Raw genomic sequence first — 17106 nt, 5'->3', positions numbered from 1 at the left:
CTTCGGATATAAGGATAATTTGACGAGGACACTCGCACTTTATATTTATGACTGATGGACTGTTATGGACAAAAACCAGATGGACATATCAAATAATCTAGGACAAAGGACAATTAGCCCATGGTAATAAATTAAAATCAACAAAACATCATGATTATGGAAGTTTAAATATGCATAATTCCTTTATTTCATATTTCATCGCACTTTTATTTACTGTCATTTTATTTAATTGCACTTTTAATTATCGTACTTTTGAATTATCGCAATTTTATTTATTATCATTTTATTTATCGCACTTTAATTTATCGCACTTCAATTATTGTCATTTACTTCACACTTTAAATTAAGTTATATTTATTTTTAATATTTTACATTAGGTTTTAACTGCGACTTAAGATATAAAATTGACAAACCGGTCATTAAACGGTAAAAACCCCCTTTTATAATAATAATAATAATACTACTTATATTTATATATATATTTATACAAATATAGTTTTTAAAAATATAGCGTTAAACTTGGCTAGTTCCCTGTGGACGAACCGGACTTACTAAAAACTACACTACTGTACTATTAGGTACACTGCCTATAAGTGTTGTAAAAAGGTTTAGGTATATCCACTCTATAAATAAATAAATAACTTGTGTAAAATTGTATCGTATTTAATAGTATTTCGCAATAAAAATATAACTATTTCGTATACACCTCTACGCACATCAAGGATTCATGCTTCCTTAAAACTCTGTATTCCGTCGGTTCATAAATGTACTACTCTACCGATCATCCCTGAATATTCTCTAGACCAAGAATCAACATCCTCCGGCTCCATACCCGGGTCATTCCATCAACGAAAAATTTTGGGTAACCCCAAAATAACACTGTAGAAGCACCACTTTCCCACCGATCGATCCGCACCCGACTATCCGTCACTGGATTAATCCAGGACGACAATAATAGACCACGAGTTAGTCGAAACATCAACACTCGGCACAGGGCTTCTCCCCTAAACCCTAAAACAAGTTCATACAATACGGCTTCCTAGTACTAGCATGGAAACTATTCGAGTACTAGAATCCTGTCAACAACGAATTATCATCACAACAATTTGTGATTCGCCACACGACCCACAAAATATTCACCAACACTGGGTAAATCCTCCTACCTAGACCATCCATTAAGGATGGCCTCGACATTTCAATGCAACTAACGGTTGCATCACTAGGGAACACACTCTCGCAAACAAACAACATCCGCGTGTCTCGATGTGAGACAATAAGAATCGACACTACCCTCTTTACAATCATCCGTAAAGTGGAATAATCCACAGACAATTTCCAAGATCACATTTCCCGACAGGGAAAATACAGTATTCACCACGATATCGAACTCGTTCCCATTCAATAATCCTATCCGAGTTTCACGACAACCCAGATTTTCACTACGAGAGCACCCTCAATGACAGCTTCATTTTCTCACTTCCGTGGTCTTAAATTGCATACTTGGTCTCATACCGCACCTTGGTACCACCCGACCACCTTACATAAGAAATCTTACACTACGCTCGATTCTACCATCACAATCTCTAGCCATATCATTCCGGAATCATAACTCACAGTCGTAAATGCACGATATCGAGTCGACATTAATAACCCGTCACTTTTCCTCGTTAGGAAATCCGAATTCTTGTTGAGGCCTGCCACTTCTTTATATGTAACATCACCGGAGCTTCCTAGGGCAGCAGTAAAACTACCCCACTTAGTATTTATATCCACATCCTCAATGCCACGATGATAACATCCTGCGGAATTGTCATTCCACGACACACTTGACCATCCTCATCGTTGGTCATACACACCAAATCACTGCAAATTCGCTTTAGGCTCTCAGAGCCGTCATACACAATAACTTGAGATGTCGTACACGCGACAACTGCGCATCTTCATACCACAATTCAAAACTAACAGTCCCTCGTTGTTCGCAAAGCGAACTCTACCAAATCCTACGTACGCCTCTAAGCCTAGGCATATGCCACTCCGCTTGATCAGTCGTGCATCTCAATCAAGATCGTCCAACCTTTCACCCAATGAACCTTTATCAACAATTGCTCACTCTCATGGAGAAGAGTGATCAATCTGACACAATAATTGCATCAACCGTAATCTCGAAACTTCATCATGACCTTCGGCCTAACTGACCATTAAGTACATCACCGGCTCGCCGGTCATCTTTACTCGTCCATCACTTAAGAGCAACAAGATTCGCTCATCTGTCAATTCATAAGAAGTATTCACCCCAATGCTCTTAAACTTCGACTTTCGCAACTGTATAATTACTATCACCCGTCGATCACTATTGTAATCTACGCTGCTTCCAAGGATATCTCCCGGACACCCTAAGCACAAAGTGATCACACCATCACCGGAGTTGAACATTACACTAGCAGGTATAAGAGGGCACCTGACACAGTGTTATTCAACTCCCGCCACAACCTACCGAATTTTAGAAACTCGATCTTTGGGTTCCCTACACCCGATATCGCCCATCTCTCCACAATAATGACCCGAAGTCATACCCACCCGAAAAACCTTACGGTTTATTGTCTTATGAAATTTACTAGCGATCACACACTGCCCGCAACTCCACAAGGCCAAACGATATAGCCTAATGAAGCTCTTCATCTAACACTAATGAGATGCTCAAGAACACCAAGTCTTACACCCTTCCACATATCGACACAACCACAACAACAGGGGTATTCTGTTAGGAATGTTACCCTATAATCCACAACACACTAACGCCATCAATGTCATATGGGTCCCACTCCCATGAGTTTAATGACCCGAAGACTCCTCGGTTCGCAAATTCTAAGGTGACTCACAATTAGAATCCTAACACGATTCTCTAACCACACACTCTACCGAGTGTAACCCAGTTCTACAATAATTAGACTTGCTACGTCCCATTATGGGATTCAAGTCCTTGTCGCACACACATACACACTAATCGGTCATCCTAGTTACGATGGGTAACTATAACCAATGACGATCTCAAAAATGCACACACTACATAGGGTGACTAAATGCGCGCCGAACTCGTGAGTTGGCTCACTCACTTAACTAACCGAATCTACCGTAACAATTTCCGACTCACAATGAATCTGATGTGACAACAAGCACATCACCCGAGACCACTATAACCTAGGAACCAATAAAAGATTCCTAACTCGTCCCGATTCTACCCCAACCATGCCACGTTTCCTCTGCTCGGTACTCGTCATGTCATGCTTGGTGTCAAGATACACGGTTGTAATAATGGTGATCAGTCACTATTACAATTGTGTACCTTACCATTTTCGAATGGTCACGCAAATTACTTTACTCGGACTGACGCGACATTCACACAAAATAACACGCGATAACTCCTAGTACCTGAATGACCAAAGTCCTTACCGTGAACTTGATCACTCAAACTGCCAAACATGCGAATCTCTCCAATAGATTCGTCTCTAGGACACTGAACAAATAGATACCTGTATATATACACCTATATACAATATAACAAATAAATGTACCCAAGTACACCCCAACGACAAGTCAACCTACGACCTAGGTGACTATTACTGAAATAATGTCCAGGTTCACCTACTTACATTAGGCACTTCCAATTCTCAGTCTGACCTGTATTCCTACAAGTCCCGCATATAATGCATTACCGCCAATAAGTCTAAGACTAGGCACCTATTCCAAGGTCACCAAATTCCCTTAGACTATGCTCTGATACCACTTGTAACGACTCAAACCTGTTTAGATTATAAATCAACTAAATTTTTTTTTAAGCAGGAGCGGCGCACCTCACACAGGTGCGGCGCTTTTGTAACTAAGGAGCGGCGCTTTTGTTGCCAAAAGTGGCGCTTCTGATGACTGATCAAAAAGACTACCAGATGCTAACCAGGAGCGGCGCTTTTGCCCTAAAAGCGGTGCTCCTACACCTGAATGTTGCAGATTCAAAATTTGACTAAGTGTCATCTTAACCCAATTACCCAAACATGAGTTTACACTCCAAGAACCCAAGCACAAGTTCATTATGACACAAATTACCACCGTTTACACATTTTAGTCTTACATAACCATGACCAATCATTAGTTGAAACAAAGCAACCCAATTATACATTTAGACGAGTTAGGACTCTACAACCCAACCCGATACCAAGAGCATAATTCCGTGGACTACCAAATCACCAATCCGCATCTATAACATCCTAAAGCTACCCCATCGAGCCCAAGCGCTCCTACGCATCTAGCCTAACAACTAGCTAGCTTCATAAACACAATACCTGTAAAAAGGTAAACAACGAGAGGGGTAAGCAAAAAGCTTAGTAAGTGCAATAAGGATACACATACATATATAACCTACTTACTTGCAATCACTTCCACAATTTACCTCATACACGCTAGCATTTAAATTAGCATACCATTGCAAAGTATAACGCTAAATTTCCTACACCGCAAGCTAGCTCAACAATAGCATAAAATCTGAACAATATAATATGCTACATTACAAAACAAATAAACATTGATGTTCACAACATCCATTAGTATTCACGATTTCAAGGCTAGCCCTACGAATGGTATCGTCAACATCGAACTTAAATCCCATCCGTCCCAATTAATGTGGTATCGTCAACATTGAACTTAAAACCCACGTATGAGGTATCGCCAACTTCGAACTTTAAGCCCTCATCAAATGAATTAATGTGGTATCGTCAACATCGAACTTAAAACCCACATATAAACAATCAACCAATATACTCTAGGATATGGTATCGTCAACATAGAACTTTAACCCATACCCCACAAGTAAATAAATCATATACATACATATATAATTATTCCACTCATCTCCAACTCGAGCATTACAAACCACTTGCGAAATCTCCACCAACGCACCCGAGCAAGCTTTTACCTATAATACACATATATGTATACACAATCAACATACATTCTCTACAAGAGAATTCAACGCCAACACCCTTAACCAAGGGTTTATACTTACCTTCACAAACCGCCATTTAGACACCTAAAATGGACTTCACCAATTACCACTACGGGTGGTAATTCCGAATCATTCAAACAAGTACAAACTAACCCTTATTGCACTTGATCATAAAAACCAACCCACAAGTGCAACTTGACTCAAATTGCACTAAACCACCAAAACAAGTCAAGTTTGACCCATAATCACTATTTTAACACTTAACACAAAGATTTAACTTCGAATTGACCAAATTAGGTTTAACTCACTTTGGCTTGTCAATTTATACTTAAAACACCTACAATCACTAACAACTAGTGATTGTGTCTCAAAATCATCATTTGACACCAAAAATCAAGAACACTTGACCCATTTCAACTAAAAACCCATCTTGACCTAAATTAGGGTTTACACCCAAAATCAAGTCAACACAAGTGTTCTAAGGTTAACCAACACATGCAAGATCTAAACTTACAATTTCAGCAATCAAAACCCTAAGTCACCAATTTGGGTTTACTTACATGAATCTTACCCAAAAACCCCTAAAATCACAAGAAGTGGGGTTTATAACTCTAACCTAAAACAAGAATCAAACACTAAATTTGGATTTGAGACTTACCACTACAATCAAAATCTAGCTAGGAATGAAAGGAACAACTTTAACTCTTGCACCTTCACCCGATTCAAGTTTCATCTTCTCCAATCAAAGTTTTCTCTCTCTAAGTGGGTTTTCTCTTTCTAAAAGGGTTGAGAGAGATGAGAGTGAAGAGATGAGGTATAAATGAGGATAAGTTAAGCTTGGAACCAGTTTTGTGGCTAAAAAACCGTCCACATTCAAAAAGACCAAAGTGCCCTTCATTTAAATCTCCAAAACACAAACAGCACCTGATCAGCGCCAAAAGCGGCACTCCTAGGCCAAAAAGCGGCACTGTTGGAGCCTTCCAGCTCATAACTTGAAATTTAAAATGTCCGCGTTCGAATTACGGTCGTCTGGGCATTTGATTCACCTCAATCCGAGTTCGTATGAGAAAGTTATGGCCCAAACGGTGAACGCGCGCATAACCCCGCAACATACACCAAACTTTTGCACATCAAATTCCCGACGTTCCCAACACAAGATCATTATTGGAAATAATAATATTTCAAGTCACTACAATGTCTCAAAACACCTCGATCACTCTTGGTATTAAAAAATTATCATTTAAAATAATACTCCAAATTTTGGGATGTACATTTATATATGAAACTGGTTAAAAGACTATGTATGGTGAAAAAGATAGTAAATTGGGTGATGAAATATGTTAATTTGAAATTATGTACACCTTTTGAATACTTGAATGAAAAAGTAATATGAACTTGGGATAAAAGATTAATGAAAATGAATGAGACTAGATGAATTAATGTAAGTGTCAAGAAGTAAAGCTGAAAATTGAGTAAATGCTTATTGATGATCATTTGTTTGATGAGTCTAAGTGATGTTATAGGTGTTAATTAAAGGAAGGGCCAAGAAAAGCCATTGTATCCTAAAGAAGGCTAAGGTGAGTTGTATGGGATAATATGGACGTGTATGATGTGATCATGAGTGTTTCGGATTGCATTCGTGTAAGAGGACACTTATGATCATATGTTAAAGGAATGTTTATGTAATTGTGCTTATGTGATGATATGATGCATAGAGTTAATATATATGATGCAAGTGGAAGGCTTGGCTTGTCACTTGTACATGTGAATGATGCAATAGCTTGGATGAGTACATTGATATTGTACGGTTATAAATCATATCCTACTTGATTATGATGCTCTATGCACTTGATATGTTATGTTATGATGCTCATTACTTACTACACACTCAATAAGCGATTGCTTACTATTGTATGTTAATATGTTATGTAGCTGCTGGAAATTATCGAAAAGGTAGAGGACCAATTAAGGACTAGGGGAGCATCGACAAGTGTAAGTGGTATGTAAGTCTCATGCTTCTAGTTACCGCTTGTTTTGATGCCATATCTTATTGTCAAAGAGTTTGAACACATTTTTTTAGGGTCATGTTATATGGGTCAAAATTACACCCTTTTTTTAAATGGGTCGTTCACTACTTGATGGTTGTAAGTGATCACTTAAACTTGTTGAATTGTGGTAAAAGAGTGTGAATTTGATAAGTTCTCTTTTTGTGACTGGTCAGCACGAGTTTTCGTGCTAAGTCTTCTTAGTAAGCACATGTTTTCGTGATAACTCTTCTTAGTCAGCATGAGTTTTCGTACTAAGTCTTCTTAGTCAGCACGAGTTTCGTGCTAGGTCCTCTTAGTCAGCACAAATTTTCGTGCTTAGTGTTCTTAGTTAGCATGAAGGTGACTCAACATTTTTACGGATGAAATATTATGAATGTGTTTTCTAAACATTTGATTATCCGATGTCGATTTTGCGTAAAAAAAAATCTTCCGATTTTAAGGGTGTCTCAACACATTCATGTAAACACATAAAATACGCATCCACTGTTAGTTGTTACTTCCTAGGCGATAAGAGAATATGAAATGTCCCGTTCTTATTGATTAAAAACGTTCCATATTAATTGATTTCGTTGCGAGGTTTTGACCTCTATATGAGACGTTTTTCAAAGACTGCATTCATTTTAAAACAAACCATAACCTTTATTTCATCAATAAAGGTTTAAAAAGCTTTACGTAGATTATCAAATAATGATAATCTAAAATATCCTGTTTACACACGACCATTACATAATGGTTTACAATACAAATATGTTACAACAAAATAAGTTTCTTGAATGCAGTTTTTACACAATATCATACAAGCATGGACTCCAAATCTCGTCCTTATTTAAGTATGCGACAGCGGAAGCTCTTAATAATCACCTGAGAATAAACATGCTTAAAATGTCAACAAAAATGTTGGTGAGTTATAGGTTTAACCTATATATACCAAATCATAATAATAGACCACAAGATTTCATATTTCAATACATGTTAGGAATTATATATCTTAATTATACGATTTAGAAATTATGCTAAATCGAGATTAAGAGAGCCGTGGATCAATCTAAGTTTGTAGATTGATTCCACAATATCAATGTAAAAAATCATACAAAAATCAATAACAGATTCAGTGTGGCTTTAGTTGCTTATATTTTTCTGATTTTTTTGGGATATTTGAGGACTATAATCAATTTGTGATCCTGGAATCATAATCCAGGTTTGGACATCAATTAGATAAATTATGATGTAACCTTTTTGTAATTTATTTCATGCTGGTAATTTTTACTTTTTTGGTCAAAGTTTGTTGGAAACATTGTTTAGCAAATGCTTTGATTATTTGAAAATTCCTATAAGAGTCTTTGTTTTGATATTCTTTTGTTTGTCAAGCTAGAATGATGATTGGTCAAAAGTGATGGTTACAATGGACTAAAACTCAAAACTGTTTACTGAAAACTATAGTATCATTTTACCATTAAAAGCCATAATTATGTTACTTTTGTTTATATTTAAACTACTGATATGACTAAAACAAACGGTTTTATTTATGCGGTGTTGTTAGGTCGCAAGCGTCTGGATTAGTTATTATAAGAGAGACAATGGTTTATTATTTTATATTTTGCGGGGCCTAAATTCACTTTTTAACTTTCTAAAGTAGAAGGCGTAAGTTAACCTAGAGTCGTGTTTTTGAATGGTTTAACGAATTGAAGATCAAGTGGATAATTGTCTTTGGTTAAATTACCTAGATGAAAGATAGTAGTTAGTTTTAAGCTAATAATCCTAATTACACAAAAGTAAAAGTGATGGAGGGATATCCGAAGTATGCAGATCAGGGAAATGTTAACCAAGATATCAGTTTGGGCTAGGGAAAGGTAATTATGTTTATGTTAAAGCTATTATTAGAATAGTGTAGATCTGGTTGGATGAGCCAATTACGCAGACCTACTTACCTCTAGATTCTTGAAGTTCTCGTTGAGCAGTGAAAAGTTTGTCACTTGGTTGTATAATTGAAAGGTAACTATACCTCGGAGGTTATCCTTAGTAAAGCACTAGGTTTATTAGTAAGTTGAGTTCTAATCCTAACCCTCGTTATCAGTTTAGGTAACTGAATAATAATGTGCCGTGTTGAGTGAACACTGACCACAAATGGAAGGAGTCCTTCGGGTCAAGTTGACAAAACATTAATATAAACTAACAACCATTTCATCATACTGATGAGATCATACTAATCTAAATATTATACAGCATTACAGTTGATATACTGAAAGTAAAGCAGATAGAAACCTAATATAGATACATGAAGCAGTTGATATGACTTAATCATAGGGCAACAATTATAAAATAACATGCAATAGGTTTGGGTCACACAGTTAAGGCACTAACTAGATCTGAATAGCTCCAAAGAGGTCTCTTTGGAACAATCAACAGATATACTAGGTCATTCATGTCTCAATTCCTAAGTTTCGTGTCCTAAAAGCGCATTAGATGCCTCTCGGGAACTCCAGCCATACTAATTTTTTACTCTATCCGGGTCACATGTTCAGTATAACAATTGTAATCGTACTTATTTAATATAACTACGCTAACCCAAACTTCTATCATCGCAACAGACAGATTAATTAAGCTAACATCGCAATATCAGAACGCATCTGTAAACATAAATGATAACAATGCATGTTTAATTAATAAGACAAGAGTTTCGGATAAAAACCTGAAAAGGCAGAAGAAATCTTCCCGAGATCGCAGTGACTCGCCGGGATATCCTCTGGATAATAAAAGCTAAGCTAGCTACTACTAAAAACTAACTAAAATATTTAAAATCTAGATTGAAGTACAAATTGAGTGTATGTAAAAATTAGCAAAAGAGCCTTCCTTTTATAGGCAAAAATTGGATGGGGCCGGCTGGCAAGCCGTTTTTGATGGTCGGTGCCTTGGGCAAGCTGTTTTCGATGGCAGGCGCCAAGCTAATAGGCAAGCCGTTTTTTATCATGGCAGGCCGGTGGCAGGTTGGTTTTTCCTCTGGTCTTGTTGTTTGCTTGGATCATTTTGCTGGTTCCCGGGATCGTAACTTGGTTTTCGGGGTCGTAACTTGTCTTTCACCGTTTTCGCTCTAGAATCTTCGTTTTAGCTCTAAATTACTTGATTCTTTTTGCATCGCCTTTGTAATTACGTAATCTATAAAATTAATCAACAAAGCAATTATTTTGGCTACAAAGTTTGGAACTTTATTCATTTAGGGCTTAATATCGGGGGTAAAAACGTGACTTTTTGGCCGATATCAAATACCCCACACTTAGCTTTACTTGTCCTCAAGCAAAAAGTGAAAATATAAGGTTATCTTCTAACAGATTCTCCCTCACCCACCCTTGGATTCTTTTATTATGCTTTGATCAGAAGTCGTCACATCTTTCGAAAGTAGGAGAAAAAGTTTCAAGCTTTGACGGTTTAGTCGCTAGATTTCAATCGCGTCCATGGTAAAAAAGGCATACTTTCCAACTCTCGGATGTAGATTATACATGACTAGGCTTCTCACTAGCGGATACTCATATCACTCAAGTGTTTTGAGTGCTCTAATTTAATTGTATTGTCGCTCAGAAGCCAGTCGTGTAACGGTTTTCATCGTAGGCTTGGTAAAGCATCAATATCTCCACCGATTAATTAAGGACGACACTGATCTACTTCCTAGACATTCTTTCAAGAGGAAGACGGGTTGTAGGGTTGGTTGGCGGGGAGTTTATGGAAAGGTGAAAGGTATTTGGATCTTTTGACTTTTTAAAGAGAATTGATAGATTTTGATTCTTCAGAGTATCCCTTTTCTGGATATAAAATGGCTTGAATTTCAAGATGAGTTCTTCGGAAGATGCGGAATTTACTAAGACTTTGTCTAGAATTTTTCTTCGCTCTTCTGTCTGTCCTTTTTTGGGCAACTTCTTGGCTTTTTCTTGCCTTTTTTAGAGACTTTGCTCTTTCATTATATATATACATATATACATATATACATATATACATACATATATATATATATATATATATATATATATATATATATGTGTGTTCAAATGAGAACATTCTCATTATTATATTTTGTGAGAACACTTGTGGACCATTAGATCATCAAAATATGAGATGACAATTTTTAAATCAGATTCAAATAATAAACATAGTTAAGGGGTATACCAGTAAATTCATCCTCCCACTAGTCAAACACTCATATCCGCTAATTTTGTTTTCAAAACCACCACCCCTGTTAGTTAGTTATACTTACTCACGATGATCATGTTATCAACGGGATGCAAACACCTTATTTTATATAATCCATAATAATTCATTTATTTATTTGTTCCAAAGGGACCCAGGTTCAATCCACACCTGCTATACTTTGGGGGCTTGCCTTTAAAAAAAAAAAAAAAAAATTTTTTCACGGCCATAACATTTGGATTTAATTTCTAATTAGTGTACTATATTGGTTTGGTATATGCAATTAGAAATACCGAAATACGTACATGGATAAGTATTCATTATGTACTCATATCCATTGATTAGTGGATGCATGCGTTAGTTACCGATTTCAATTTACAAATTATCGATGCCACTGAAATAAATCTTTAGTAGAACCATGACCTTTTAATTCATAGAAAGTGTAACTATCCACGTTCTTCCTTTTTTACTTTCAATTGGCAATGTAAGATAACTGAACACTCCTTCAATTTGTAACTGTAAGGCTCAACTTCATCTAACTAAGTTTTTATTGATTTTAAAGAAATTTTTTATTTTTTTTAGTTCTTACTACATCCCATGACAAAGATGATACTCTTACTTCATCTGGATGATAATTTACATCGATAATTACTCAACTAAATGCATCGATAATTTACATCGATAATTACTCAACTATATGCATCCATAAATATAGTTGTGAATATTTGTTCAAATATATTTATATATATTTCATGGTGTTGCATCCTTATCTTCATCTTGATGCATATCATCTTCATCATGATGCATATTCATATTCATTAATTGTACGTATGAATTATGATTCTATTTCGTATTCATTATATGTATGATTTGTTTTATTATCCGCAATACGATGAATTACCAGAATTAATTTCCAACTTATATGAATATATGAATATAATAACGATCTATGGATCCTCGTTAAAATGATGCTTCATATAAAAAAAAACTACAAAATACTTTTGATTAATGAATCCCACAAATTAAAAAATTTTACTTTGGTAAATGCATCCACATAAAACATATGTGATGATTATAATTATCAGTTTGATGGTCGACCTTGTAACTATTTGACAAATAGTTCCAACGACGACGATTATAATTATCAGTTTGATACATCCTGATTTTGTGGATTTAATTGTTGGATAGATAACAATGAATATTCCAGGAGATATATTTTCAATCTGCACGAAGTTAGGAAGGTTTAAAAAAGCCAAACTTACATTTTTACCCCTTTTTGTTAATTTAGAATCATTTTTGGAATTTATGATCATCAATTCCATCAATGGTCCAGATCTGTTCTCACCTTTATATAAATATGAGAACATTCTCATGGGATTAACACCCTGTAAATATACACACACACACACACACACACACACACACATATATATATATATATATATATATATATATATATATATATATATATATATATATATATATATATATATATATATATATATATATATATTGGCATACCCTTTTCTTCATAACTTTTGTCTTTTGCTCCTGGTGTCCAGAGAGGAAGTGATAATTCACTAAAAATTGGTCTTTGACTTATCAAAAACAATCGGGGTACGGAAACTTTCAAAAAGTGCTTTTGAAGTGAACTTGATCGATCTATCTCTTTATTAATCTTTGGATCTTTTGAAAAGCGGAAGAGGAATTAAGGTAGCTGGGTAGTGTATTTTGGTAGTGAATTTGGGGTGAGTATTTTCCGATTCATCAAATCTTTGGTGTGAGTTGGTCCGTTTTAAATGCGTGAGTAGAAACAGAAACAGGTGGTTTTGGTCTTCTATATTCAGAATGATTTCAGAAGGGGTATCACACCTACACCACGTACGATGCTTACTAACCATTGGCCTTGAAACGTATGTCAAAACCAAGCTCTAACTTGAACCATACACCGGCACGCTCATCAAATGAATTGACAAAGTACTGTAGATTGGATGGTTCATACAGGTACTTTGGGTACAAGAATTCCTTACTTTTTAGGAGTAGGGGTCGTGCCTTGGTCATGCGTAGCCAATATAGGCTAAAAAGTCACATTTTTAACTCGATATTAAGGCTCAAAAATAATAAAGTTCCAAACTCTGCCGGCAAAATAATCACTTTGTGGTTTAGTTTGGTATATTTAGTACAAAGGCGATGCAAAAAGAATCAAGTAAAACAGAGCTAAAATGAAGATTCTAGAGAGAAAACGATGAAAGACAAGTTACGACCCCGGAAACCAAGTTACAATCCCGGAAACGAGCAAAACGATCTAAGCAAACAAGAAACCAGAGGCCATACAACTTGCCATACGACCTGCCACATCACAAACGGCTTGCCAGGCAAACGGCCCAAGAAAACGGCTTGCCCATGCAAACGGCCTTGCCATACAGTTTGCCATATGCCATCCTACCTGCCGTCCTACCTGCCGTCCTACCTTCCGTCCTACTTGCCAGGGGTTTTTCAGCCAATTTATTTACAACTTTGCCATCAAGCATTTCCTGTAAATGGAGGCTTCATCCTACCATTTCAACACACACCTTCTTCACTTCTCTCTCTAAAATGTCTCTCTATTGTCGCTCTCTAGTGATCAGTAGGAGATTAATTCTCTCTCTACTTTCTCTCTCTAGATTCTAGAGAGAGAAAAGTATAGATATTAGGAAAATAATTATCTCTATAAGTAGCTCTCTAGTGATCAATTGGAGTTTAGTATGTAGTTAGTAGTAGAAGCTATCTAAAATTATAACGCTATGGATATTATGAAGAAATACAAGTGTTATTCTGCCGACATTATTCGGTAATATCTATCCTTTTATCAATTTATTATAACATTCTTGTTCGATGTTTGTGATTTATTAATATTAGAAATGCATGTTGTCATGATGTGTGAGTAATTACTTAATTGTTTGCCATGATTTAATAATGTTAGTTACGGATGATTATCATATCGTACTCGCTTTCTGTCTATGATATTAAACCTCATTATTATCCTCCTTCCACCAATAAACGTGATTAAAACCTTTTATAAAGTTTACAATTATAAGGTAATTAATTATCTGTGTTTATACATTGGTCAAGATATGAACCCATCGGAAATACTATATAGTACATGGGAAATTATCGTAGGACCAAATCAAGACATTGGTCAAGAGTATAAGACTCGAGAAAATACTGTTACAACAGTAGAGTATAGTGTTGATGTACTATAGGACCACATGAGCATGGTCAAGGTTAGAAGCTCTAAAACCACTATAAGTGTAGTACATGGTGGATAACTACGAGATTTCTTGGGTAGATTTAAGTAAGGGCTGGTTTAAGTCATAAATGAGAATTTAATGCCTAACAGTACAAACTAAGCTTATAAATCTTTAAGGATGACTGAGAACTATTAGAGGGTTCAAATTTGTCTACAAACCCTTAGATTTTACCAAACCATTGACAAAAAGAAATTTGAAACACAATCATGACCACTCACTTGGGTGATACACTAAGGTGTTAAGAAATGTGAGATATTATATGTATATGGCTATGCTACTTTATTCGTGTGATCAATCCTAGATTAGGATATTGCTCTAATTCAGGATCTAGTGCAATGAAAGGGTGGAATGGGTGGTAGATGATGTTTATGGGACCTAATGATCGTTTTTCATTTAGAAAAGAAATGATCAATCACCTCGTCCCGGTCTTGAAGAAATTACCTTAACACAATGTGAATTTGTACTTGGGCGTAATCACAAGTTAGTACAAGGGCTAGAGCAATTCCTTGGAATCAACAACATAAAATGAGAGGCCAAGCTCATTATTTTTAGGTTTGGAACTCTTAGCGAATTCCCCTTTGTATTCGCGGTTCGTCATCCGCCATAACTTTGCGGATGTCGTCGCAACCCTGAAGGCTCGCGAATCTTTGCTTCGCGCTAGTTTACTTTCGCGCGATCTTTGCGGTGTTACAATTTCTCTGAGCAACTCTCGCTTTTAGCCTTTTACGCTTAAAATATACATACGCAAGGTTATGTATATAATCAAGTCCCCCCAGTTTATTATGTTGCATTTATGAATATAAAAAAAATGTAATATGATAAACTCTAAAAATAATTGTTTTTAATATCGCTTTTGTAAAATTCAAAAAATTCGCCTTTAATTTAATAGTTTCGTCATGCTGTAGACAATTCGCTATGTTTAAACATGAAAATGATCATTGCGATATCCACATCCCATCAATAGCCTCAGAACGGTTTAATTAATAACCGTTAGATTAATGGTTACTTAATTATAGCCGTTAGATTCCTCATCATAACAAGTGAGAATATACAATCTCTTTTCCCTTATAAATATAAATTAACGCGAACGTAATTCGGTCACACTCTTTTCTTGATTACTATTCCATATTTCATAAAATTAATTCGCTTTCCTCTTCCAACACACTTAACACATTTCTCACATTTCTTATTCACCTTCATCCAACAAACATTATGTCTACTAAACCATCATCTTCATCATCAGACATACCAACTCCGAACGACTTTGTATCCTACATGTCCGATGAAAAAATTAGCCCACTAAAGGCTTATTACCCTTCTCTCGCACCATATTCGCCCACCGCACTGTCAACGGTGGACAGAGCGCACAATCCCCCAAAAGGGATGGTGGCGGTGTATGAAGCCGCCATGTTCCATGGGAACTTACGCTTTCCTGCCACATATTTCTTTCTTCAAATTTGTAGCTTTTACCAAATTGGTCTATCACAACTACATCCTAATGCAGTAAACAAGATCATTTTATTTGAAATGTATTGCAACGCAATCAACGAAATCCCAATAGTCAACGCATTTCGTCACATTAATACTTTTTGTTTTTGCGACAAAGGGTGGTATACATTCAAATCTCGCAATAAAATCATGAAGACACCAAAGGATTCCATTGGGAATTGGCGCAATTCCTTTTTCTTCGTAAAGGACTCTGTAGTTAGCAGACACGCAGAGCTATTACAATGGTCCTTTGAAATCAATAAGGAAACTACCATGCCTCCTACCCTTAACGATAATGACACAACAGTGTTCAACAGCGTTAAAGATTCCAACTTGATAATGCGACCATACGGGATCGTTCCGCTATATGTTGGCAGAGTGTCAACTTACTAGCCATGGAACGAGTGCAATGGTCTATTTTTGATTTGCCAAAATTAAGGTATGATACATTTCACTTGCAGATTAATTTATGTAGAATTTCAATCTGGTAACATATCATCGTTTATTTTACAGAAATTGGCCTGAATACTGTAACATCCCGCGTTTTTCCGTTAAATTTATTTTTAACACCGTCTTTTTCTTTTAAATAATACCTTTCGTTATTTAAATTCGTAGTTTCCGTTGACTAACGTTCATAATAATTCCGTCATTTAATTATAACATCTCTTGTTAACTTGCGTTTTAAAAATATTCGATCGGTTAAATCCCGCACCCGCTTTGAAACTCGAGGGACCGGAGTTGCCAAATGGGCAAACTAGTTGACTAGGTCAACTAGTCAACCCATTTCATCCATTTCCATCATCTCCCTCATCCCTTTTCTCTCCATCTCAAGAACACACACACAAACCCATTCCATTCATTCATCATCTAAATTCAATCTTGGAAGCTCACAACAAATCCGATTACATATTTGGAATCCTCTCTTCATCCTCTACAATTTGATACCAACTTCATCTCGTTTGGGTAACATTTCTAAAACTCTAGATTTCTCTAAATTCGTGTTTTTGATTTGAAATGGTGTTAGTTAGTGTCTATGGCTCGAGTCTAACATGAATATATGTTTGGTTTGCTCGATTTGTTGTTTTTGGAGTAACTAGCATGAACTTGAAAT

The sequence above is a fragment of the Rutidosis leptorrhynchoides genome, chromosome 10, assembly GCF_046630445.1.
Source record: "Rutidosis leptorrhynchoides isolate AG116_Rl617_1_P2 chromosome 10, CSIRO_AGI_Rlap_v1, whole genome shotgun sequence".
In the NCBI taxonomy this organism is placed as follows: Eukaryota; Viridiplantae; Streptophyta; class Magnoliopsida; order Asterales; family Asteraceae; genus Rutidosis; species Rutidosis leptorrhynchoides.
Note: the sequence above shows the minus strand (reverse complement) of the source record.